Source organism: Delphinus delphis, chromosome 13, assembly GCF_949987515.2.
Source record: "Delphinus delphis chromosome 13, mDelDel1.2, whole genome shotgun sequence".
Taxonomy (NCBI): Eukaryota; Metazoa; Chordata; class Mammalia; order Artiodactyla; family Delphinidae; genus Delphinus; species Delphinus delphis.
Genome location: NC_082695.1, coordinates 10,620,462 through 10,647,908, shown reverse-complemented (window position 1 = coordinate 10,647,908; position 27,447 = coordinate 10,620,462). Strand labels below are relative to the sequence as shown.

At 41.5% G+C, this 27,447-nt stretch overlaps 1 protein-coding gene across 1 annotated transcript in view; it reads left to right on the top strand.

Moving 5' to 3' along the window:
- Positions 1-27,447, top strand: part of SUDS3 (SDS3 homolog, SIN3A corepressor complex component) — a 291,148-nt gene that overhangs the window by 263,464 nt on the left and 237 nt on the right. The window lies entirely within an intron of this gene.

Sequence of the window (27,447 nt, the reverse complement as noted above, 5' to 3'; positions counted from 1 at the left end):
TTCCCTGTGTCAGTTCAAACAGATCTATCTCAAATTCTCAACAGCCATGTAGTAAGTCAGGCAGCTCTTCCTAAGAGTCAGAACAGTTCAAAGGCAGAGCGGGCTGCTCAAGTGCTAATGATCTCCCTGTTTCTGAAGGAACCACTTAGAACACGGTAACCCCTCAGAGAGGGAGATCAGCATCAGATGGTAGGTTGGACTATGGTGGCCTTTAAGGAGCACACTTACCTTGACATCTTATGATTCTCTGGCTTGGCAAGAAGGTTCTAGCAACAATCTGGATTTAGTGGCAAAGGACAGAGGTTTTTGATTTTTCAGGATATTGTAGAATAATGGTTAAAAGCACAACTTACTAGGTATGTGACCTTGAACAAGTCACTTCCCCTCTGTGAGCCTCACTTACTGCATAAGCAAAATAGGGCATCAGTTACACCTGGTTCAGTGGTTCTCAACCTTGGCTGCATATTAGAATCACCTGGGAGGCTTTTTGTCTGCATCCAGTGAATGGACCGGCTGGAAAAAAAAATCTTTGGGGATGGAGCCCGGGCACCTGTAACTGGAAAAGAAGACTTTTCTAGATGACTCTAGTACACAGACTTGAGAATCATTGACCCAGCCAAGTCGTGTGCATCAGCTAGAGGTCACACTTAATTTCACAAAAACCCTCTAAGATAAGTAGTGTCCGTGTCACAAATGAGCAAACTAAGGCTTGGAGAGGTGAACTGACTTGGCTCAAGAGGTGAAGCCAGGATTCCCACCCATCTTTGAATCTTTAAGTCATTATACTAATTATTGCCAATTATTGGAATCACCTGGGGGAGCATTTACATATCCTGATGCTCAGGCCATATCCTAGACCAATGACGGGAGACCCAGGCATGAATAGTGTCTAAAGTGATTTTAATGTGTGACAATCTCTGGTATAGACACAGTGGATGAAGTCCCTGTCATAGAAGGGGTTCAGTGAATGAATCTATTAGTATTGCTTATTTTTCTGAGAGGAAATATAGAAATTGTAGTTGATTGTGTGAGCTTTGGAATCAACCAGGTCTGGCTGGGATCATCCTGAGATTACTCTGACACTTTCTGGCTGCAAGGTCTGTGCACGTGTTGCTCTCTGAGCCTCAGCTTCACTATCTAGAAAGTGGAGATAAAACTGTATGTCTCAAAACATGATTATAGCACTTAGACAAGAGAGTATGTGAAATGCACTGTGCACAGGGTCAGGCAAACAGTGGGCCCTAAAATGCTTTTGACCGTAATTACTATAATTAATCACAAGACTCCAGAGTTCAGTGGGAATCCTGGTTTTACCTTTCAAGCCCAGTCAATTCATTTCTCCAAGCCTCAGTTTTCTCATCTGTGACATGGACACTACTCATCTTAGATGCTTCTTGTGAAATGTAATATGTACAAAACTGCACAGTACATATGTTCTTAACCATTGACAGTTGGAACGATTACACACACCCTGGAGAGGTTCATGCATTTCTCCTAGTTTCTCCATCAAATACATCTAGTTTTATTTATTTATTTATTTTTTATCTGTACACAAATGTTTCTAGCCACTTTATTCATAATAGCCCCAAACTGGAAACAACCCAGATGTCCTTCATGAGGTGGAGTTCTATTACGGCACAAACTATTGGTAGGAACAAACTGTTGACGTTATAATCTTGTCTTTCTTATTAAGATCTTTAATCCGTGGAGATTTCTCCTTTGTAAATAGAGTAATAAAGACGGTAAGCTTTATTTTTCCTAGCGAGTTAGTGTTCCCAGTACTACCTACTGAAAAATCCACCACCTCCCCCATGTTTGAGGCACCATCTTTATCACACGTCAAGTTCCCTTAGATACATTTCTAAGCTTTCTATTTTGTTCCATTGGTCCATCTGCGTGTTCTTATACCCGCTCTTTAGGTTTTGTATTATCAGTTTTGCAAATACATCTAGTTTCAAAGTTGAGATCACAGTCTGGCGTGTGATTATTTGGCCTGTATAGTGTTTATAGAAAAAATACTTGATTTTTAGAGCAGTCTTAGGTTCACAACAAAACTGAGTGGAAAGTACAGGGAGTTCCCACACACCCTCTGCCCCAACCCATGCACAGCCTCCCTCGTCATCAACATCTCACACTAGAGGGTACATTTGTTACAATGGATGCATCTACATCATTGTCACCCGAAAGCCATAGTTTACTTTAGGGTTCACTCTTAGTGTTGTACATTCTGTGGGTTTTGACAAATGAATAGTGACATATGTGTACCATTACAGTATCATATTGAATAGTTTCTCTGCCCTAAAAATCCTCTGTGCTCTGCCTATTTGTCCCTCCCTCACCCAAACCCCTGACGCCACTGATCTTTTCACTGTGTGTTTAAATATATTTAAAATTTATTGCCATTTCTGTAAAAACAGGAGCTTGCACATAAATATCTGGATGCCCAGTTTCTCTTGAAATATGGAGAGATCAGGCACTAATAGTGCCAGAATCCACAGGGCATACTTTCTAAAGCTCAGTGGTAGCATTTAGATGAATCAGTCCTCAGTCAGACCCAATGCCGCTTTCCATAAAAGAAGAAACACTTTATAACACTCTCTTTACTATCCAGAAATGAAATTGACAGATAATAGAATCTATATATATACACGTAACTTCAAAACATCAATATAATGTCCTAATAGCATTATAACAGAGAATAAAGTGAACATAGTCTATAATAATACAGTATATATTTCAACATGTAAATGTTTGCATATGACTCTACAATAAAACATAATGATATAGCCAGATAATTGCTTCTATATATAATCACTATGACTGCTGCAGCTACAGAGGCAAACTTGTACAGATGTGTTATGTCACCTTCAAAAAATGCCATGCACAGTGCTGCCGTCAATGACCTGGTTTTCTGAAATGGTGCACAACTTTCGGTAACGTTCTGAACAAAGCAAAGAGCAATCTTTGCTCAATTTATCCAGTAGTAATATTCCTTTAAAATTCAATGTACACCTAAACCATGCAGAAAATATTTTTTTTTGTTTCTGTGTACAAAGAACTTAGAGTTAGGCTTAGTTGGTTATGATAAATTTACTTTTCACAGATGTTAAGTGTCTGGCAGGGCATTGATGTGAATGCATTGCACACTTCCAGACCTAGTGATGATCTAATCTCCTCCCAGCATTTTCAGATCTCCCCCTAGGGGGCAGTACCACCACCACTGAGAACCTATGCTTCAGGACCAGGCGTGCTCTTGGGCACCAGACCTTACATTTCCCTTGTCGAGTGCTTGAAGTAGGAGGTTTGCTTGTTTGTTTGCTTGTTTTTGTTTTTAATGGCGAAAAGGCATTTCTTTGGATGGGAAGAACTTCTTTTGTCCTCATGGAGTCAGTCGAGGGAGCAAGGATTTATTACCCCAAGTAAGGAAAGCCATAAAAATAAAAGATCTGTCAAAAAGAGCAACTATTTACTTGACAAATATTTGATCATGATAGCAATGGCTGTCTTTATTTTTTAATTTTTATTGAGATGTAATTGGCATACAATATTGTGTAAGTTTAAGGTATGTGATGTGTTGATTTGATACATTTATAGTGGTCCCGTGACCCTGCTCCACCTTACTGTTTTTCAGTTGCGTTTCTTGCCTTCTAAAATACTAGATAATATACTCATTTATTAGGATTACTGTGTGTCTCGTTCCTAGTATGTAAGTAACTCAGGGACAGGATTCTTTCACTGCTTTGTTCATTGATATGCCCATGTGCCTAGAATGGTTCCTGGCACGTGGCAGATGCTTCATAAATATTTATGGGATGAATGAGTAAATTTCATGTAATTCTCATATCCTCCTCCCAGTGAAGCTATTGTTATTCCCATTGTACAGTTGAGAAAAATGAGGTTCAGACATACAAAGACATATCCACCTGGAAAATGTCTTCTCAGGCTCCAGGGCTCAATTAAAAAGCCACCTCCTCCTGGAAGCCTTCCCTGGCCTGCGATTGCATTCCTATAAGCACTTCCATAGTTCTTCCTACTTGCCTTTGTTATTACAGCATTTCATCGCATAACATTATATTATAGGTTGTTTTCAGTCAATGACTCACTCCTTTTACTTATTCATTTGTCAGCTTCATACTGAACACTTGTTTTGTGCCAGGCAATGTTCTATAACAGTGTTTCTCAAGAGTGTTTTTGGGGAATTACCTGCTTCAGAATCAACAGGAGCCCTTGTTAAAATGCAGAGTCCCAGGTTCCACATATGAACTACCAGGTTAGACTGTCTGAGACTAGGACCCAGGGATCTGCATAATAAAGGAGAAGACTTGCTCTTATACAGGTGCAGAGTCAACTAAGGACATGGCCTCTGTCCTTAGGGCATTAACAGTCTGGTGGACTGTCTGCCTTTCTCATTAACCCAGCACTACTCAAGGTCCATCATTCATTCAGGACCTAGGCCACAACCTTGTATAAAGCGGTGGAATTTGTGGAATGAATATATAAATGCACTCATTCAAAAATGTTTATTGAGTATCTTCTGTGTTCTGGATACTATCATAGACATAGGATGCAGCAGCAAACCAACAGACAGCATCTCTCTCCTCATGAAACTCACAAAATGAACAAGTAACTAAATAAGGCAGCTCTGATTCGCTTTGTTGCGCAGGTCTGAGCCTCTGCTCTGCCCTCAGGTCCTACGTGGCCTGCCTCCTGATGATGTCCCCAGCTCCCCCCCATAGTATGCATCCCTCATTCCCTCTGCTCCAGCCACAAGGTCCCCTTTCAGTCCCTCTGACTCCCATCATCCCTCCTGCTACAGGGCCTTTACATATGCAATCCCCTCTACCTGAAATGGCTTTCCCTCCCTTTTTCCTGTGGGTGTTGACTATTATATATGCTAGCTCAGTTGTTGCCTCCTCAGAGAAGTCTTCCCTGACTCCTTTCTCTGTCATCTCTTTCTATCACAGGCCCTCTGAGCACCAGCATCACTGCTTCATGTTACATGTTACACATGTTACAGCCACAGTCATACATCTGCATGACTGATTAATGTCTGCATCCCCTGCTAAACTGAGCTCCATGAGGTCAGAGGCTGAGTCTCTTTTGTCAGTGACTTTATTCCCAGCACCTTTCTCAGGGCATGGCACAGTAAATATGTGATGAATGAAGAAATGAGTGGTAGAAATCCTGACACGTGGCTCCTCTGTGCCTACAGCACCCACGTATATGTGCGTGTGACAAAATTAAACCATTGGAAGAATGATCGAAGGTTGTAGAAGACAAAGGGTCTGACCTTTCCCCTCTTCCCAAGGCTGAAGACAAAATGTCAAGGTACCCTATAGTAACATGCAGTATGAATGGTAAAGGGCCCAGCCGTGGGATGTGAGTGGCCTAAATACCAATCTGTTTTGTGTACTTGTTAGCTGTGTGGTATTGGGCAAGTCATTTCTGCCCATGAGCCTCAGTATCCTCATCTGCAGAATGGGTTGATGTACCTACTTCACAGGGTCATTAGGAGGTTTAATACATGGTACTGTTTATGGAGCGCTAACCATGTGCTCGGTTCCCCCTTAAAATAACACTATGAAGAAGGCACTATTAATAATATCAACCCCGAGCTCTACCCACCACCAGTCCCACCCATGAGGAAACTTACACAAACCTCTTAGATATCCTCATCCACCAGAGGGCAGAGAGCAGAAGCAAGAAGAACTACAATCCTGCAGCCTGTGGAAATCAAAAAATACCTAGAGACAAATGACACTGAAAACATGACGATCCAAAACCTATGGGATGCAGCAAAAGCAGTTGTAAGAGGGAAGTTTATAGCAATACAAGCCTACCTCAAGAAATAAGAAAAATCTCAAATAAAGAATCTAACCTTACACTTAAAGGAATTAGAGAAAGAAGAACAAACAAAACCCAAAGTTAGCAGAAGGAAAGAAATCATAAAGATCAGAGCAGAAATAAATGAAATGGAAACAAAGAAAACAATAGCAAAAATCGATAAAACTAAAAGCTGGTTCTTTGAGAAGATAAACAAAATTGATAAACAATTAGCCAGACTCATCAAGAAGAAGAGGGAGAGGACTCAAATCAAAATTAGAAATGAAAAAGGAGAAGTTACAACAGACACTGCAGAAATACAAAGCATCCTAACACTACTACAAGCAACTGTATGCCAATAAAATGGACAACCTGGAAGAAATGGACAAATCCTTAGAAAGGTATAACCTTCCAAGACTGAACCAGGAAGAAACAGAAAATATGAACAGACCAATCACAAGTAATGAAATTGAAACTATGATTAAAAATCTTCCAACAAACAAAAGTCCAGGACCAGATGGCTTCACAGGACAATTCTGTCAAACATTTAGAGAGGAGCTACACCCATCCTTCTCAAACTGTTCCCAAAAATTGCAGAGGAAGGAACACTCCCAAACTCATTCTGTGAGCCCACCATCACCCTGATACCAAAACCAGACAAAGATACTACAAAAAAAGAAAATTACAGACCAATATCACTGATGAATATAGATGCAAAAATTCTCAACAAAATACTAGGAAACAGAATCCAACAACACATTAAAAGGATCATACACCATGATCAAGTGGGATTTATCCCAGAGATGCAAGGATTCTTCAATATATGCAAATCAATCAATGTGAGACACCATATTAACAAATTGAAGAATAGAAACAATATGGTCATCTCAATAGATGCAGAAAAAGCTTTTGACAAAATTCAACACCGATTTATGATAAACACTCTCCAGAAAGTGGGCATAGGGGGACCCTACCTCAACATAATAAAGGCCATATATGACAAGCGCACAGCAAACATCATTCTCAATGGTGAAAAACTGAAAGCATTTCCTCTAAGATCAGGAACAAGACAAGTATGTCCACTCTCACCACTACTATTCAAGGTAGTTTTGGAAGTCCTAGCCACGGCAATCAGAGGAGAAAAAGAAATAAAAGGAATACAAATTGCAAAAGAAGAAATAAAACCGTCACTGTTTGCAGATGACATGATACTATACATAGAGAATCCTAAAGATGCCACCAGAAAACTACTAGAGCTAATCAATGAATTTGATAAAGTTGCAGGATACAAAATTAATGCACAGAAATCTCTTGCATTCCTATACAGTAATGATGAAAAATCTGAAAGAGAAATCAAGGAAACACTCCCATTTACCATTGCAATGAAAAGAATAAATACCTAGGAGTAAACCTACCTAGGGAGACAAAAGACCTGTGTGCAGAAAACTATAAGACACTGATGAAAGAAATTAAAGATGATACCAACAGATGGAGAGATATACCATGTTCTTGGATTGGAAGAATCAATATTGTGAAAATGACTATACTACCCAAAGCAATCTACAGATGCAATGCAATCCCTATCAAATTACCAATGGCATTTTTTTATGGAACTAGAACAAAAAAATCTTAAAAATCTGTATGGAGACACAAAAGACCCCGAATAGCCAAAGCAGTCTTGAGGGAAAAAACGGAGCTGGAGGAATCAGACTCCCTGACTTCAGACTACACTACAAAGCTACAGTAATCAAGACAATGTGGTACTGGCCCAAAAACAGAAACATAGACCAATGGAACAAGATAGAAAGCCCAGAGATAAACCCACTCACCTATGGTCAATTAATAGAATTGCAGCACTATTTACAATAGACATGTCATGGAAGCAACCTAAATGCCCATTGACAGATGAATGGATAAAGAAGAAGTGGTACATATATACAATGGAATATTACTCAGCCATAAAAAGAGATGGAATTGGGTCATTTGTAGAGATGTGGATGGATCTAGAGACTGTCATACAGAGTGAAGTGAGTGAGAAAGAGAAAAACAAATATAGTATATTAACACATGTATGTGGAACCTAGAAAAATGGTACAGCTGAACCGGTTTACAGGGGAGAAGTTGAGACACAGCTGTAGAGAACAAACGTCTGGACACCAAGGGGGGAAAGCTGCGGGGGGGCGGGGGCGGGGATGGTGGTGTGCTGCATTGGGCGATTGGGATTGACATGTATATACTGATGTGTATAAAATTGATGACTAATTAGAACCTGCTGCATAATAATATAAAAAATAAAATAATATCATCCCCATTTTATTTATTTATTTTTAATTGAAGTATAGTTGACTTACAATATTGTGTTAGTTTCAGGCATACAACAGAGTGATTCATATATACATGAATACACATATATGCACATATACATCTATATAATACATATATATACATATATACACATATGTATATATCTAGATTCTTTTTTTTTTTTTTTTTTTTTTTGCGGTACGTGGGCCTCTCACTGCTGTGGCCTCTCCTGTTGCGGAGCACAGACTCCAGATGCACAGGCTCAGCGGCCATGACTCATGGGCCCAGCCTCTCCACGGCACGTTGGATCTTCCCAGATTGGGGCACGAACCCGTGTCCCCTGCATTGGCAGGCGGACTCTCAACCACTGCGCCACCTGAGAAGCCCATCTAGATTCTTTTTTCCAATTCTTTTCCATTATAGTTTATTACAAGATATTGAATATAGTTCCCTGTGCTATACAGTAAATCCTTGTCGTTTATCTGTTTTATATATGGTAATGTGCACGTGTTAATCCCATACTCCCAATTATCCCTCCCCCACCCTTCCACTTAGGTAACCATGAGTTTGTTTTCTATGTCTGTGAGTCTGTTTCTGTTTTGTAAATAAGTTCACTTGCACTCTTTTTTTAGATTCCACATGTAAGTGATATCATATATTTGTCTTTCTCTGTCTGACTTACTTCACTTAGTATGATAATCTCTAGGTCCATCCATGTTGCCGCAGAGGGCATTATTTCATTATTTTTATGGCTGAGTAATATTCCATCGTATATGTATACCACATCTTCTTTATCCATTCATCTGTTGGATGGACTTCTTTATCCATTCATCTGATGGACGCTTATGTTGCTTCCATGTCTTGGCTGTTTTATATAGTGCTTCTGTGAATATTAGGGTGCATGTACCTTTTTGAATTAGAGCTTTCGTCTTTTCCAGGTATATGCCCAGGATTGCTGGATCATATAGTAGCTCTATTTTTAGGGTTTTTTTTAAGGAACCTCTATACTGTTTTCCATAGTGGCTGTACCAATTTACATTCCCACCAGCAGTGCAGGGAGGTTTCCTTTTCTCCACATCCTCTCCAGCGTTTATTATTTGCAGACTTTTTGATGATGGCCATTCTGACCCATGTGAGGTGATACCTCACTGCAGTTTTGATTTGCATTAACATCATCCCCATTTTATAGCCAAGGAGACTGAGGTCCAAGGACACACAGGTAGTGAGTGGTAGAGCCAGGGCTGAAGGCAGTCTGCCTCTAGAGCCTGATTGTTTAATCACTGTGGTATACTGTCAGGTGACCTCGGCATATCTTGTCCTGTTCAGTAAAGTACTTAGCAAAGCACCTAATACATACAAGCACTCACTAAATGGGGTCTTCTCTTCTAATTGTCTCCTTGGCTTGAGCTGGAGGTCAGAGAGGAATTCCCTGGCATTTATTCATGGCCTGGCTCAGCCCAGGAGACAAGGTTAAGGACTAAGCAGTGAACCTCAGCCTTTGAGATGCTCGACACGCTCCTGTCAGTCTCTTGCCCACATCGAAAGGCATTTTGATACACATCTTTATTACCAATATGAAAGAGACCCTTTTGTGCCTGGAGATTCGTGTTCAGAGCCTGGCTTTCCTGCTGTCTTTACTGGTGACCCGGAGCAGAGCATTTAACCCTTTCCTGTTCAGCACTTCTGTGATCCTTTCCACATTTTCCATCATCTCAGCAGATATTTATTTGGTGACTGTTGCATGCACAGCACAATGCTTGGCATCCTGGGGGATGCCAAAGAAATGGGAGATGCAGCCCCTGCCCTCCAGGACAGTATAGTCTTACAGAGTGGGCTTTGAATTCACATAGACCCGGTTTGAATCTCAGCTGTATTATTGACCAGGTAAGTGACTTCAGATGAGTGTTTAACCTCACAATACCTCAGTTTCCTCAGCTGTAAAATAAAGATGATATTAACATCTTCTTCAAAGGCTTGTTGTGTGCTAACGTGTATATGTACCATGCTCAGTACAAAGACTGATTGAATGAAATTGATAAATAAATGTTATTCATTAGGATGCTGATGATGGTGATAACGATGATGGTGATGATTATGATGGTGATAATAGTGGTGATGGTGATGACGATAGAGATGATGACGGTGATGGTGATAATAGTGATAGTGGTGATAATTATGATGACAGTGATGATGGTGATGATGGTAATGAGTGATGATGATGACGGTATGATAGTGATGGTGATGATGGTGGTGATGATTGTGACCATGCAGCAGACACTGAATTAAGTCCCAATTTGTTCATACCAGATGTATGAAAAACCCTTACATGGGTTCAGACAGACCTGGGTTCAATTCTGAGCTCCACCATGTTTTTGGCTGTGTGATCTTGGGCTGGGCTCTTAACCATTCTAAGCTTTAAAATATTGATAAAATATTGCATAAAATATTGATGACTGTCCCTGACATACGCACTTGTCTCACATGTGGATGGTGATATGAGAGAACACCAAGCAGAGAGGCTGGTGCCCAATAGATGCTCATTATATGGTATTTTTTTTTGTCCCTTTTCTTTCCTTCCTCATAGAATTCCTCATTAAATCCCATGAAGTAGCATAGTCCCAAGAAAAGAGTTTGGGGCCTGAAATCTCTTTGCTTTGGCATCAAAACTTTTTTCTTCAACTAAGAGAAATCTTAGAGTAGCTTAAGGAAAAAGTGGGGTTTGTTAAAAGCCCACAGTGCTGACTCAGGAAGCTTACAGGGAACAGATGTAGCCTGGCCTTCCATGGCCCTGGAACCGTAAGCCAGAAAAGGTCTGGAACTAAGGCAAATTCATATTCTCTGTCTCTGTCTGTCTCTCTTTCTCCCTCAGTAGCCGCAGACCTGGAGGAGAACCCTCTCTCTCCAGCCTCCTTCTGTGCTGCTTTAGTCACATGTGGAAGGCGGCACCCATCTGGCTCTTGAATTTGCATGTCCTCAGTTGAAACAGCCAGCAGAGACTAGCTCCTTTAGTTCCATCCCAGGTTTCTGAGAGGGAAAATCTGATTGGTCTGGTTTGGGTGACGTTTCCTCTACGTTCCAACCACCATTGGCTGGGAACTTTGGAGCGGGGGAAGGGGTTCCAGATAGGATAAATATAGCTCTCAAGGGTTTAACTGGGGTGTGGAGTGAGGAATATTTTTAGAGAAGGAGGACAAACACCAGACAAGCTGCCTACACAGCTTGGCTAAGATTTATCACACACTTCCCATGATCCAGGCACCGGGCTAAGAACGTCATACGTGTTTTATTATTTAATCTTCCCAGTAGCTCGCTGAATTAGGTCCTGCTCCGATCCTCATTTCATAAATGGGGAAACTGAGGCTTAGAGCAATGTGGCAATGTGCCCCAAGTCATGTGGGTGGGGCTGGCAGAGGCTTCAACCAGCCTCCCCTCACGCTGCAGTCTCCCCTGGGAGCTGCTTTCAGATTGCTGTGCTCCTGCTGTCTGAATCTTAGAGGACAAGAGGCTCCATCCCTTGGTGAAACTCTGACTGCCTGATGATGATTGTTATAAAGTTAGAGCACCTGAATTTTGATCACTCAGCATTAGCTATGCTGGTCATATCCTGTATTCCAGAACTGTGTTGAGAAATGCAATTTGTAGCATCCCAGGTGGAAAATTTCTGATTCTTTCTGACCGAGGATGCCAAGGAGAATTGGTCTCTATCCTGGTGGAAACATAAACATCAATTCTGAGAATGAAGGGGGGGGCGGGAAATAAGGTCCTGGAAACTGATAGAAAGCTGGCTGTTTGGCATCTTGAAATTAACCAGGGCTCTCCCTGTTGCTGGCTTCTTGAGCTCTGGTTACAGGTTTCTGAGACACATTTTTAATCCTCTTGTCATTTCATTTGACCTGGAAAAGAATATAGATTGTTAGGTGCTCAGGCTGTAGGATTTACACACAGGGAGAATTGACCTGATGGGGGCTGGTGTGGATTTCACTCACTAACCACAAAGTTTCATGCACAGATGATGGACATGTCCAGGACATTGGCTGGCACACAGTGGGCACTCAGTACATGTCTGTTTTCTTCCTTTCTTTTCCTTCAGAGCAAATCTCACGCTAAGTTTAAGAGGTTATTTGTTGCTACTGCCAGCTAGCAGAGGGTGCTATCAATATAACTGATGCCAATTGAAGACAGACCATTCTAGGAAGGAGGAAGTAGTATAGTATAATGGAATATTGCACAGCATGGTAAATATATTCATTGTTAATGTCTCCAGGTGCACGTTCTTCCGAGTATTCAGCAGCCAGATATTAAACACCTACGTGTTCTTGACCCTGGGCTAGATGCTAATAAGGATGTAATAAACCAAATTACTCTCTACCCCCACCGTAGTGAAGCAGAGCCTATAGTTTACAAGATTAAGGGAGACAAGAGCAATCAGAGCCGTAAAGTAATAGCTATCATTTATTAAGGACTCACCACGTACCCAACATTGTGCTAAGTGCTTTTCATATATTATCTCACTTAAGCCATCAACTCCAGAAAGTAGGCATTTTACAGAAGAGGAAACTGAGGCTTAGAAAAAGAGGTTAAGTAAATACATTCTGAATGGCAGAATGAGGATTTAAACACAGATATATGTAGCTTCAAAGTCCATGTGTTTACAGTGGTTTAGACAAGTAGTTTAGCCAACGGAGAGCTGTGACTCTTGGGAATAATGAGAGTGACCGTTCTTTCATCTTGGCGCTTCAAGAACCCCCTGGGCATTTGGTGTTCAGGTTAAACTACATGCCTCTTGGCAAGCTGATTTAGGTTGCTGTGTGGTGGTCTCAGGTCTGTAGGAACATGTGTGAAGCAGGGAAGTGAGGACACACACACGCGCGCGTGCACACACACACACACACACACACACACACACACACACACCTTTTTTAGGTCCTACAGAGTAAGAGGAACAAGGGTAGATGCTTAAAGAGAAAGATGGTCTTATGCACTCCACTCCCCCAATAAACATACTCTGATGCACCCTATCCCCAACATTTGCACGTGAAATGAATATTTAGAAACCTGAATAATGCTTCACATTCGTCCGGGTATTAGTTATCCCTCTGTTTATTTATACCAAGTTTATTCCCCCAAGTATTCAACGTGGCTTACAAGGATGCACAAACTGTAGCAGAATAAAATAAATGAAAATTAAGATAAGTAAGACAAAGGAGGGAAAAAACCAAGAAAAATAATTTGGATTCTTTAAAGAGATTAATGCATGAATTATAAGGGGAGTAGTGCCATCCTGGTCTGTAAGCTTCCTGCAGCCAGTGCAAAGAGGGAAACGTGTCTGTTACAGAATGCATATGGTTCATAAGGCAAGAAAGTCTGGTGGCTCAGGAGAGACACATCCATTATTGATCCTAAGATTAGAAAGGCATTTTTTCCCTCCTGGAGCCTCATAGAGAAGACGGTGTATAAAGTAATGAACAATACCCTCAACAGTGTTCTTATAGTAAATGTGATTTTATTTGACTGTTTCATATTATGTCCTACTAAAGTACAGTTCGGGAAAGTAAGAGGATCCTAGAGAGAGGAGGCAATATGAGATGCAAGTAGTCTGCTCATGATGTCTTAGGATGCTATTAGGATCATGTTGTTAGGGACCTAAAGAAGAACCATCTAAGGGGATTATTATAATTGTGAGGACTGCACAGGTAGTGTGAACATCTAGGTCAGGGAAAGAAAGTGGGTTTAATCCTGCATGGCACTCCCAATCAATTAGTAGTGACTTTCTTCAGTCAGTGGGATGAGAAGCATTTGAAGCTATGTCTGGGGTGAAAGTATGCTATAATTGATTAGTAATGTCTGCTATGAGTGAGTGGCATCATTTATGCTAGGAATTTGTTCTTGGCATTTGTGCTAGGACTGTTGTTGGTGCTGGTAAAGGATCCTAGCTCTGAAGGAGGTCATAGGTCATGACCTTGGGCACTATAGCCCCTTGCTTCTTGAGAGTTTTATTTCTAATAGCTATTATGCAGATGGGTATCTCTTAATTTGATATTCTTCCTAAATTAGCTAAATGTAATGTTCCCTGAAGCACTAAAGAAGAGTCAGCAAAAACATCCTTGTGTCCACATCCCATTTTGCCTTCAACTGTCTGGGGCCACAAGAGAAACCTTGAGTCACTGAACTTCATCTTCTCACAACACAGAGCTGGGAGAGGGGTGGTCAGCACAGTACTCTGGGAAAGGGAAGTGGCTTGAGGAGAACTGGCTGTTTTGCGTGTTTCTGGAGCTCTGATGTCTCCAAATTGGGAGAAGCTCTTCATTTTCCAGGGGTCTTGCCCCAGCCACAGCGGATTCCTGTTGTAGGGACAGCTTCTGGAGAACTTCAGCATCACAGGTTTTCAGAATTGTACAGTCATGACTGACAGGAAGGTCCCCTGCCTTTATCAAATCATTTCCCATAACAACAACCAGGAAAGAAAACCATGTTATTCAATACCAAAAGCTAGCAGAAAGGAATGCCGAATCATGGGTATACATTTTTCTATCGTTTTCTATTCCATTCTCTTCTATTCCATTCTCTTCTCTTCATTCAACAAACACTTCCCAATCATCTACCATATGCCAGGGTATTTATGTTTGTTGAAGATACAAACATGAATATCTTCTCTAAGCCCCAAGTGCTCAGAGCCTAATGGAGTAAACAGTAGCATATATATGGAGTAGACGTATGGCATATAATTCCAGTGCAGAATGGCAGGTGCTATAGTAAGAGTATATTCAGAATACAAAGGGGAGAATAATGAAAAATAATAACAGTTGTCATTTACTGAACACTACTTACTTTGTGCCAGGCACTGTGGAGTGATTATATGTTTAGCTTATTGAGTGTTTATAACAACCTATGAGATAGGTAGGCATTATTGTCCTGATTCCACAGATGAAGAAATTGGCTTATGGTTGGAGGTGCCCAAAATACCAAGCTCAGAGCCAGGATTTGAAGATAAACTATCTTTAGATACTATGCTGGAACCGACGTAGAATAACCACTGTAGACATTCTTGTTCACAAAGCTGAAGATGTGAGGCACACAGGAGTCACTGGTCCATAGCAATTCTGAAATCCAGCTGGGCACAGATTGACAGTTCCTTGATTCAGTCTCAAGTCCAGGGAATAATTCTCCACGGCTCTTGACTCCAAATTCTAGACTCTTGGTTCTACCCTCTTAGTCATCCTTCCTTTTATATAAAAGGTGGTGTGCATTTATACTGAATAGTTTTCTCAGCCTGCTTCCTGCTTGTAGAAATTTGATGATCTGAATATCTCTTTTTGCTTTGTACCCTTTCTGTCCCTTTCATTTCAAGATCACATTTGTTTCTTCAGATATAATTCTATTAGAAACTTTGTGTGTCTTCAGTGAATCTCATCTAGTTTAACCCCCTAACCCATATGCACAAACTACTGTGCTACACTGCAAAGTGAACAGCTTTGCCTGGAAGGGCAAAGCTGTCAGGGAAGCTTATTCTGTCCTTTTGTGATACCCAGAGCAGTTGCAGCCATCTTACAACCATGAGGGGAGGGAGAAGAGAATTGCAGAGAAGTTGATCCAGGATCCTTATGTGGTTGATTCACTGAAACAACACTGGAGGTATTTATCCCTCTGCTTCTTTTTCATGAGGGGGAAAAAAAACAACCCCTGTTTTAAAAAGCCCAAACAGGATTCAGCACAAAGCATTTTGACTACTTACACTGTCCTTTTATTTTTCCTGGCTTGGCATGCCCTGCCTACCTGACCTTCTCTTGCCCAGCTCATTTCTCTTTGCCCTACAAGACTCAGATCCACCCTTTCCCTGACTCCTTTTGCCCTTCTTCACCCCCAGGTAGGTGAGGGGCCCTTTCTCTGGGCTCCCACAGATCCTGTGCTCACTTCTCTTATAACACGTATCACAGTACGTTAGCACCTCAGATCCTTTCTGTAGAAAGCCAGGGTTGAAATAAATAATAGTCACTTCATGGTACCATAATTAGGAGATTGTGTATCTGTATAATCTTATCTGACCCATAGACTTGGTTGTATCTATTCATCTTTGTTCCAAAACCCACTGTCTGACACATGGAAGGACCTTAACATGCCTTTCAAATGAAAGAATGAATGAGGAAGGGGCTTACACCAACTTCTTCCAGAACCAAGACATAAGCTTTCTCTGTTATTGTCCACACACCTGGAAAGAAAGAAGGGGCCTGGGTTTCTGATGGCTGACTTAAAAAGTCTCTAACCATCTACCTCTGACATCTTGTAGTGTAATAAAAACAAACACCTGTCTGTCCTGTTACTTGAAACCAGACACATTCTGAGCTGAAACAGAAGTGTGCTCTTTTTCTTTCTTACATACGATAAGTAAATGTTCACCGTAGGGGGGGGAAAACAAACAAACAACTCATAGCTATGTAAAAAAAGAGCACCTGGACAAAACTGACTGCAGTTGAGGCAGAAGCCTGTCCTCACCAAGTTTGGCCTTTTAGCCATTATTCATGGCAGAAGGAAGATTTGTGGGTCCAAGCTTAGAGGTCAAGTGGGATGGTTAAAATAGAGGACCCTGGAGCCACACTAATGGGGTTCAATTCCTGACTCTGCCACACACACTTGGGTACAGGGCTTAACCCCTGTAGCTTCCATCTCCTCCTCTAAAACGGGGATCCCAGTAGTGCTTACCTCATAGTGTTCAATGGAATAATTATATAAGATGGTGTGTGTAAAATGCTTGGCCTGTAGTAAGGATGCAATAAATATTTGCTCTTATTATTAGCAATTGACGTGTATCTGATAATGAGATAAATGCTGTAGGACACTCCCCTGAACAGAGATTTCTGTTGGGAGATGCTGCACACCATAGCCCCTTCTTGAAGATTCATAACGTCCATTAAAGGCTCTGAGAACTCCTGAAGTAGACTTGTTTCTCTCTCTATCTTTTTAGATATGTAACACATTAAAAGCTTGAAGAAACAGTGTTGGTAAGATGCTGTAGATCCATGCTACTCAAAGTACCATTGACATCACTTGGGAGCTTGTTAGAAATGCAGTCTCAGGCCTTAGCCAAGACCTGCAGAATCAGAATCTGCATTCCCACAAGATCTCCAGGGGATTCATGTGCATATTATAGAGTGAGAGGCCCTAGATTACAAAACATGTCTGTGAGGGATACATGAGGCATATGAGCCAGAGTCTCAATCCTCAAGAGGGCTCCAAGAGAGGGCAGACAGCGGAATCAGGAAGAACTACTATCCTGCAGCCTCTGGAATGAAAACCACATTCACAGAAAGAGAGACAAGATGAAAAGGCAGAGGGCTATGTACCAGATGAAGGAACAAGATAAAACCCCAGAAAAACAACTAAATGAAGTGGAGATAGGCAACCTTCCAGAAAAAGAATTCAGAATAATGATAGTGAAGATGATCCAGGACCTCGGAAAAGAATGGAGGCAAAGATCGAGAAGACGCAAGAAGTATTTAACAAAGACCTAGAAGAACTAAAGAACAAACAAGCAGAGATGAACAATACAGTAACTGAAATGAAAACTACACTAAAAAAAAAAAAAAAAACTAGAAGAAATCAATAGCAGAATAACTGAGGTGGAAGAACGGATAAGTGACCTGGAAGACAGAATGGTGGAATTCACTGCTGTGGAACAGAATAAAGAAAAAAGAATGAAAAGAAATGAAGACAGCCTAAGAGACTTCTGGGACAACATTAAACGCAACAACATTCGCATTATAGGGGTGCCAGAAGGAGAAGAAAGAGAGAAAGGACTTGAGAAAATATTTGAAGAGTTTATAGTCGAAAACTTCCTAACATGGGAAAGGAAATAGCCACCCAAGTCCAGGAAGTGCAGCAAGACCCATACAGTATAAACCCAAGGAGAAACACACCAAGACACATAGTAATCAAATTGGCAAAAATTAAAGAAAAAGAAAAATTATTGAAAGCAGCAAGGGAAAAACGACAAATAACATACAAGGGAACTCCCATAAGGTTAACAGCTGATTTCTCAGCAGAAACTCTACACGCCAGAAGGGAGTGGCATGGTATACTTAAAGTGATGAAAGGGAAGAACCTACAACCAAGATTACTCTACCCAGCAAGGATCTCATTCAGATTCGATGCAGAAATCAGAAGCTTTACAGATAAGGAAAAGCTAAGAGAATTCAGCACCACCAGACCAGCTCCTCAACAAATGCTAAAGGAACTTCTCTAAGTGGGAAACACAAGGGAAGAAAAGGACCTACAAAAACAAACCCAAAACCTTAAGAAAATGGTCATAAGAATATACATATCGATAATTACCTTAAACGTGAATGGATTAAATGCTCCAGCCAAAAGACACAGGCTTGCCGAATGCATACCAACACAAGACCCATATATATGCTGTCCATAAGAGACCCACTTCAGACCTAGGGACACATACAGACTGAAAGTGAAGGGATGGAAAAGCATATTCCATGCAAATGGAAATCAAAAGAAAGCTGGAGTAGCAATACTCATATCAGATAAAACAGACTTTGAAATAAAGAATGTTACAAGAGACAAGGACGGACACTACATAATGATCAAGGGATCAAGCCAAGAAGAAGATGTAACAATTATAAACATATACACTCCCAACATAGGAACACCTCAATACATAAGGCAACTGCTAACAGCTATAAAAGAAGAAATTGACAGTAACACAATAATAGTGGGGGACTTTAACACCTCACTTACACCAATGGACAGATCATCCAAACAGAAAATTACTAAGGAAACACAAAATTTAAATGGCATAATAGACCAGATATTTAATTGGTATTTATAGGACATTCCATCCAAAAACAGCAGATTACACTTTCTTCTCAAGTGCACATGGAATATTCTCCAGGATAGATCACACCTTGGGTCACAAATCAAGCCTCAGTCAATTTAAGAAAATTGAAATCGTATCAAGCATCTTTTCACACCACAGCGCTGTGAGATTATAAATCAATTACAGGGAAAAAAACGTAAAATACACAAATACATGGAAGCTAAACAATACAATACTAAATAACCAAGAGATCACTGAAGAAATCAAAGAGGAAATCAAAAAATACCTAGAGACAAATGACAAAGAAAACATGACGATCCAAAACCTACGGGATGCAGCAAAAGCAGTTGTAAGAGGGAATTTTATAGCAATACAAGCCTACCTCAAGAAACAAGAAAAATCTCAAATAAAGAATCTAACCTTACACCTAAAGGAACTAGAGAAAGAAGAACAAACAAAACCCAAAGTTAGCAGAAGGAAAGAAATCATAAAGATCAGAGCAGAAATAAATGAAATGGAAACAAAGAAAACAATAGCAAAGATCAATAAAACTAAAAGCTGGTTCTTTGAGAAGATAAACAAAATTGATAAACCGTTAGCCAGACTCATCAAGAAAAAGAGGGAGAGGACTCAAATCAATAAAATTAGAAATGAAAAAGGAGAAGTTACAACAGACACTGCAGAAATACAAAGCATCTTAAGAGACTACTACAAGCAACTGTATGCCAATAAAATGGACAACCTGGAAGAAATGGAAAAATTCTTAGAAAGGTATAACCTTCCAAGAGTGAACCAGGAAGAAATAGAAAATATGAACAGACCAATCACAAGTAATGAAATTGAAACTGTGATTAAAAATCTTCCAACAAACAAAAGTCCAGGACCAGATGGCTTCACAGGACAATTCTGTCAAACATTTAGAGAAGAGCTAACACCCATCCTTCTCAGGCTCTTCCAAAAAATTGCAGAGAAAGGAATACTCCCAAACTCATTCTATGAGCCCACCATCACCCTGATACTAAAACCAGACAAAGATACTGCAAAAAATGAAAATTACAGACCAATATCACTGATGAATATAGATGTAAAAATCCTTTACAAAATACTAGCAAACAGAATCCAACAACACATTAAAAGGATCATACACCATGATCAAGTGGGATTTATCCCAGGGATGCAAGGATTCTTCAATATACGCAAATCAATCAATGTGATACACCATATTAACAAATTGAAGAATAAAAACCATATGATCATCTCAATAGATGCAGAAAAGCTTTTGACAAAATTCAACACCCATTTATGGTAAAAACTCTCCAGAAAGTGGGCATAGAGGGAACCTACCTCAACATAATAAAGGCCATATATGACAAGCCCACAGCAAACATCATTCTCAATGGTGAAAAACTGAAAGCATTTCCTCTAAGATCAGGAACAAGACAAGGATGTCCACTCTCACCACTGTTATTCAACATAGTTACCATTGCAACGAAAAGAATAAAATACCTAGGAGTAAACTTACCTAGGGAGACAAAAGACCTGTATGCAGAAAACTATAAGACACTGATGAAAGAAATTAAAGATGATACCAACAGACGTAGAGATATACCATGTTCTTGGATTGGAAGAATCAATATTGTGAAAATGACTGTACTACCCAAAGCAATCTACAGATCCAATGCAATCCCTATCAAACTGCCAGTGGCATTTTTTACAGAACTAGAACAAAAAATCTTAAAATTTGTATGGAGACACAAAAGACCCCGAATAGCCAAAGCAATCTTGAGGGGAAAAAAAGGAGTTGGAGGAGTCAGACTCCCTGTCTTCACACTATACTACAAAGCTACAGTAATCAAGACAATATGGTACTGTCTTGATTAACACAGAAATATAGATCAATGAAACAGTATAGAAAGCCCAGAGATAAACCCACTCACCTATGGTCAACTAATCTATGCCAAAGGAGGCAAGGATATACAATGGAGAAAAGACAGTCTCTTCAATAAGTAGTGCTGGGAAAACTGGACAGCTACATGTAAAAGAATGAAATTAGAACACTCCCTAACACCATATACAAAAATAAACTCAAAATGGATTCAAGACCTAAATGTAAGACCGGACACTAGAAAACTCTTAGAGGAAAACATAGGAAGAACACTCTTTGACATAAATCACAGCAAAATCTTTTTGATCCACCATCCAGAGTAACGGAAATAAAACTAAAAATAAACAAATGGGACCTAATGAATCTTAAAAGCTTTTGCACAGCAAAGGAAACCATAAACAAGACGAAAAGACAACCCTCAGAATGGGAGAAAATATTTTCAAACGTATTAACAGACAAAGGATTAATCTCCAAAATATATAAACAGCTCATGCAGCTCAATATCAAAAAAACAAGCAACCCAATCCAAAAATGGGCAGAAGACCTAAATAGACATTTCTCCAAAGAAGACATACAGATGGCCAAGAGGCACATGAAAAGCTGCTCAACATCACTGATTATTAGAGAAATGCAAGTCAAAGCCACAGTGAGGTATCACGTCACACCAATTAGAATGGGCGTCATCAGAAAATCTACAAACAACAAATGCTGGAGAGGGTGTGGAGAAAAGGGAACCCTCTTGCACTGTTGGTGGGAATGTAAATTGATACAACCACTATGGAGAACAGTATGGAAGTTCCTTAAAAAACTAAAACTGGAATTACCATACAACCCAGCAATCCCACTACTGGGCATATACCCAGAGAAAACCATAATTCAAAAAGACACATGCACCCCAATGTTCATTGCAGCACTATTTACAATAGCCAGGTCATGGAAGCAACCTAAAGGCCTATAGACAGACAAATGGATAAAGAAGAAGTGGTACATATATACAATGGAATATTACTCAGCCATAAAAAGGAACGAAATTGGGTCATTTGTGGAGATGTGGATGAATCTAGAGACTGTCATACAGAGTGAAGTAAGTCAGAAAGAGAAAAACAAATATGGAATATTAATGTATATATGTGGAATCTAGAAAAATGGTACAGATGCACCTGTTTGCAGGGCAGAAACTGAGACACAGATGCAGAGAACAAACGTATGGACACCAAGTGGGAAAGTGGTGGTGGGGGATGGTGGTGATGCTGTGATGAATTGGGAGATTGGGATTGAGATATATATATATATATATACTAATATGTATAAAATGGATAACTAATAAGAACGTGCTGTATAAAAAAATAAAAATCAAAAAAAAGAAAACAAACTCATAGATACAGAGAAAAAAATGAGTGATTGCCAGAGGGGAGGGCATGGGGACTGGGAGAAATAGGTAAAGGGGAATGAGGGGTAAAAACCTACAGTTATAAAATAAATAAGCCATGGGGTTTTAATTAAAAAAAATAATAATAATAAAGAGAGCTCCCAGATCTCACGTACTAGAAACCAGTAAGGTGTAAAGTGGAAAAAGGAGGCTAGACTGTTTGCTGCAGACTGTGAATGTCATAGGGATATAGAGATGGGAAAAAGAGTATGTAGGTTGCAAAAGTCTAGGAGGGCTTCCTGGAGGAGGTGAACCTAGAGCTGTAAATCAGAGGACAGGGATGGTGAGAAGCGGTAGAGAGTGCACTGTGAATTTGAAGAGTAATACAAGGAAAGGTACTTCTGGTCCAGTGTAGACTCACAGAATTGGAGAGGTTCACCCTGACCTCAGCTCCCTTGAGACGAAGCCTCTGCTCTGCCCTCTCAACAAGTCAGCTAACTTAGGACCTTCCTAAATTGTCCCTTTTGGCCGTAGGGGCCCTTAAATACATGTCCTGGAGCTGTAAACCTCATAGCTCCAAAGCCTCCACTTTGCTGAGCACACAAAAGCCCTTTGGTGCCAAGACACCCCTGCCCCTGGACTGACCCTCTTTCTCCAGGTCCCTGCTGTCACAGGCACCAGTGTGTGGTTTTCATCATAACAACATTTAGCCTTTATTGAGCATCTGCTATGTGCAGATTTACATTTTACATTTACATTTACATTTTATCTCTGATCTGCACAATGGCCCTGGAGGTCTTATTTATTCATGAGTATAGCTCAGCCTTTAAGTTTCCCAGCCCCTCTGACCAATGCTGAGGAAATTGGGACAAAGTCCCTTCCTTTGGGGCATCCCCGTCTACTTCTTTTAGCAACACTGAGTTCTCCTTTTTCAGAGCTCTCCAGGGCACTGTCCCCTTTTAACACTGTGTCAGGCTCAGCAGTGATTAAACTTGGGACTGATTTGTTTTGGTGCTTAGTATCTGTGACCTCATCGCTACTCCCTTCTGGGTAAAAGAATAGTGAGTTTTTAGAAGCCTCCTAAAGGTCATTAATTTGCATCAGTTTAGTAGGAACTGGGTACTTAAAACCCCTTTAAAGGATTATTTGCAAGAGCTGTTTTCATTAGCTTGCTGGGTTTAGGTTTCTGTTAAATAATGCCCTGGGTAGTGAGTTGGAGAAGGACTTTATAGTCTGTGGGAAAGGCGTTAATCAAGGGAACTGGTGCAGACAGAGTTGGATTAAGAAGCAGGTAATCAGAGAAGTGGTCCAGTTTCAAGATGGGCTAAAACATCACTGGAAATAGAATAAGATGGAGAAAATTGTGTTGGTCAGAACATCTCTCAGAAAGATTCCAGTGGTTAGAAGGAACACTTGGCTGAGTTGCTTTGATGGGCATCGGCTCGCTGCCATGACAATGGAAACTCACTCAATTGCCTTGTAGGTGAGTGAGGTCTCATTACCTGAGGGACTTTGCCCCGTGGGCTAAACAAGCTGCGGGCTGAAGCTGAGTTCCCTGGGTGATAGAGGAGAGGCTCCAGTGATGTAGGTAGGGCTTTTTATAAACCTGTTAGGTTTGTTCATTCACTCACCTATTTGTTGCATTAATCAATCATTCAATCTTATATTCAATAAATATTTATCCAGCTCCTACTTTGTGCCATGTACCTTTCTAGATGCTGGGGATGAAACAATGACCATAACAGACAAGATTCCTGTCCCTCAGGAACACCCTAGTCGGGGTGTGGGAAGATGATAAACAAATAAATGAACAGGGCAATTTCAGGTTGCACTAAGGGGTAGGCTGGCCAATGGCCTTTGAGCTAGCTCTTTATGGACTAGCTGTCCAAACAGAGATGAAGATGAGTCTCTGGGCCAATCAGGTCCTGTCTCTTGGGAATTTGAACTATAGACACAGGCAAGGTTGGTCAGTTAGTAGCTGCAGGAAGAAAACATTCCAACCCTCCCCTGTCTAGTCTGCCATAGTCCATTACAATAACAACTTCTACCGACCGTTCTAGAAGTACCAGGGAGGGTGTCAGTCCATCCCTCCTCCTCCTTTTCTCACTCTACCAGCGGGGTGAATAGATGATCTGCTGGTGAAGCTGGGAACAGGTCTGAGTGTGGCCAGCTCGGTCTCTCTGTCAAGCTCTGGTTTCAGAGTTGTTCAGAATGTCTGTTCTCAGCTCCTGCCCCTCTGCAGTGAGATGACCTGTACTCTCACCTCCGTCAGGTCTCTTCTTGGTCAGCAGGTGTGGGCCAGGCTGGCTGGAGAGCAGACTCTTTGCTGAGGGAAGAATCAAGGTCTAGACTGGGGGGGAAGGAGCGGAATTCTTGCCTCTTGTCACAAGTCTACAATGTGCTCCGAAGTGCAGCTTTACCACCCCCAAAGTTGATGTCTTCATCCCATTTTGACTCCTATGACTATTTCTCGACTGGAACAGAATCCACGGGGAAAGAGATGTTACTGGAAACTCAGAGACCTCAGTGGAACCAGAAAGTTGTACAAAGAGAGGCAATACAGAGGGAGCAGGTGAGCTGTATGAGCAATAGATCTCTAGAGGGAAGACACAAAAGCACCCTGCAGCTCTTGGAGGATGACAAGATAACCCATTCACTAGGGCTGTTCTCGGAATCTGAGACACCTTCCTATTCCCCACTTATGCTCCTGCCTTGGTACAGTCTGCCTGGCTGGTGGTTCTGCAGTTCCTTAGAGACGCCCGTCTCTGTTCCTGCAGGTACATCCTTGAAACAGGCTGCCTTGCTTGTGTTTGCTTGAGTGAGTTCTTGGCAACTGGAAGAACCTAACTAATGCAGAATGAAAAGGCTCAATATACAGCCTTCCTCCATCCTGAGAGATTCAATATGCTTTAACCAGCAAACACTTTTGTGAAGCCATAGCATATGCCAGGTCCTAAGCTAGATCTTGAGAATAATAAGACCTAATATTTATAGTGTTTTCTATTTTTCAGGCACTTTCCCAGGCGCAACTTAGCTCATCTCATCCTCGTAATAAAATTCCATAAGTAAAACTATTTTCATTTCTAGAAGGGAAGGTGGAGGCACAGAGAGTTTAAGTAACATGCTCCAGATCTCATGGCTAGCGGGGATTACGTGTCAATCTGGATTCCCCCAGAAGCAGCCCCTGAGATAAGAACTTGAGTGCAAGTTGAGGAGCGAAGGTGACGGAGTGGAGGAGTGAGACAAGAAAGGGAAGGCAGCTACTCAAAGGTGCCTCATCAGCTATAATTGTTAGTTTTAAGTGTCAGCTTGGCTGGGCTAAGGGAGGCCCAGAGTTGAACGTGGACTGGATCACACCACCGGCTCTCTTGGGTCTCCAGCTTGTAGAGGGCAGATCATAATCACACGAGCCCATTCCTATAATAAATATCCTCATGTAGATATAGATATAGATTGATATAGATCTATAGTCTATTGATAGACTATATATATAATATTGAAAAATCTACATCTATATCTATCTGTCCTGCTGGTTCTGTTTCTCTGGAGAACCCTGACTAATACATCAAGACAGCTACCACTCCACTGTGTGATAAGATTCTGCACTTCCTCACGTAGCTCACTGTGGGGGTAGCAGGGAGGAACCCGACTTCCTTCCCACCAAATGCCCAGTTCAGACTTTGCAGGAGTGGGAGGGAGCGCTGGGCAGGGAGAGCTGGATTCCGCTGGGGTAGGCAGTGGCTCCAGGAGGCTTCTTGGAGGAGAAGACCATGGAGGTGAGCCCTGAAGGATGACCAGGACGTGCTGGGAAGTGGGAAAGGTGTACAGAAAAATATCCCAGCCGAGGCAGAGACGTAAGGAGGAGCACGGTAGTGTTTGGGGAGCAGAGTGTGGCTGGCGAGGTTGAAATGCAGGTTTGCGCCGGAGCGCACAGAATCACAGCAGCAGCAGTGCTGCGTATCTTAACTGAGGACTTACTCTCTGCCAGGATTGCCAACAGATAATCTGCCTTCTTCCCTCCTGGCGATCTCCAGCGGCAGGCCATCCTCTAATTCCCATTTTGCAGATGCAGGTGAGGCTCAACGGGACACTGATGTCTGAGGTCGTGCAGCTAACAAGTGACAGGACCACAATTTGACCCCTGTGCTGACCTCTGAGCTCACTTTCTTTCTCTTAACCCTGTGTTGCTCTCTCGAAGGGTCTTGTAGTTCATGAAAGAGATCTGAGCGTAACTTTCTCGAGCAGGGCACTAATCCAAGAGACTTTTCAGAGATGGGGCCAACAAGACAGGGTGACCAAGTGAATGTCTTGAGGATGGGCGACCCCAAGGTTGATAGGCATTTTCAGTACAGAGAGAGGAAAAGGTTATGGGATTCAGAATTAGACCCACCTATAACATGTACAATATATATATAATATATTTTTAAAATGCTGTCTTAACCCAGTTTTGAGGCCCTGTCTAGAGGCTTGTTAGTTCCTCTTCTTGAGCAGCTGATCATGGGGCTCTCACACTCTGGGGTCACAGTGCACCTGCCCTAATCATGCCAGAGCAAGTACCAGCCAGTCCACAGGGAGCCCCAGAGACCCAGGTAGCCCCGCTGTGCTTGCCGTCCATAAGGTGCCCCTGCAGTAGCTCCAACTCGATGCTACCCTGCCCCCAGTGCAAAGCCCTGGGAGGCCCTGCATGGTGGCCTTCTCTCATTTGGAGCTGTCAGTGACAAAGACTTCTGCCCTTCCTCTATTTGAGTGTCAGCGTGTTGTGTCCTGCCATTAAAAGAATGTTTAAATCGTATATAGTATCCCCTGGGCCTGGATTCCTGGTTCTGCCACTTAATCACCGAGTGACCCTGGGAAAGTCGCTTCACCAGTCTGAGTGTGTGTTGTCCTCCATGCAGCAGGATGACTAATGCATGCCCTGAGTGGACCAAGGAGAGGAATAGATGAAATAACATAGAGTCTCTGGCATGCCTCAACTCTTTTGGTTTTCACAAAGGGGCATTTTAGGCCTTAGAAAGCAGGGCTGGGGAAGTGTTTTGGGCTGGGAGTTTGGTGGGAGTAGGGAGACTTCCCAGTGACCTGGAAATCCTAGAATGAAAATATCATCTGTTTCATCCACTGGGTCAACTCCTGCTTTGTAAATCCCAGTGAATGAGATTCTCCGAGTGGGTGGGGGGAGTCTTGGGAGGCTCAGGGGAGACCCTTAGATAAACAAATCAACAATTTGTGCTGCGCGTGTATGTTGCT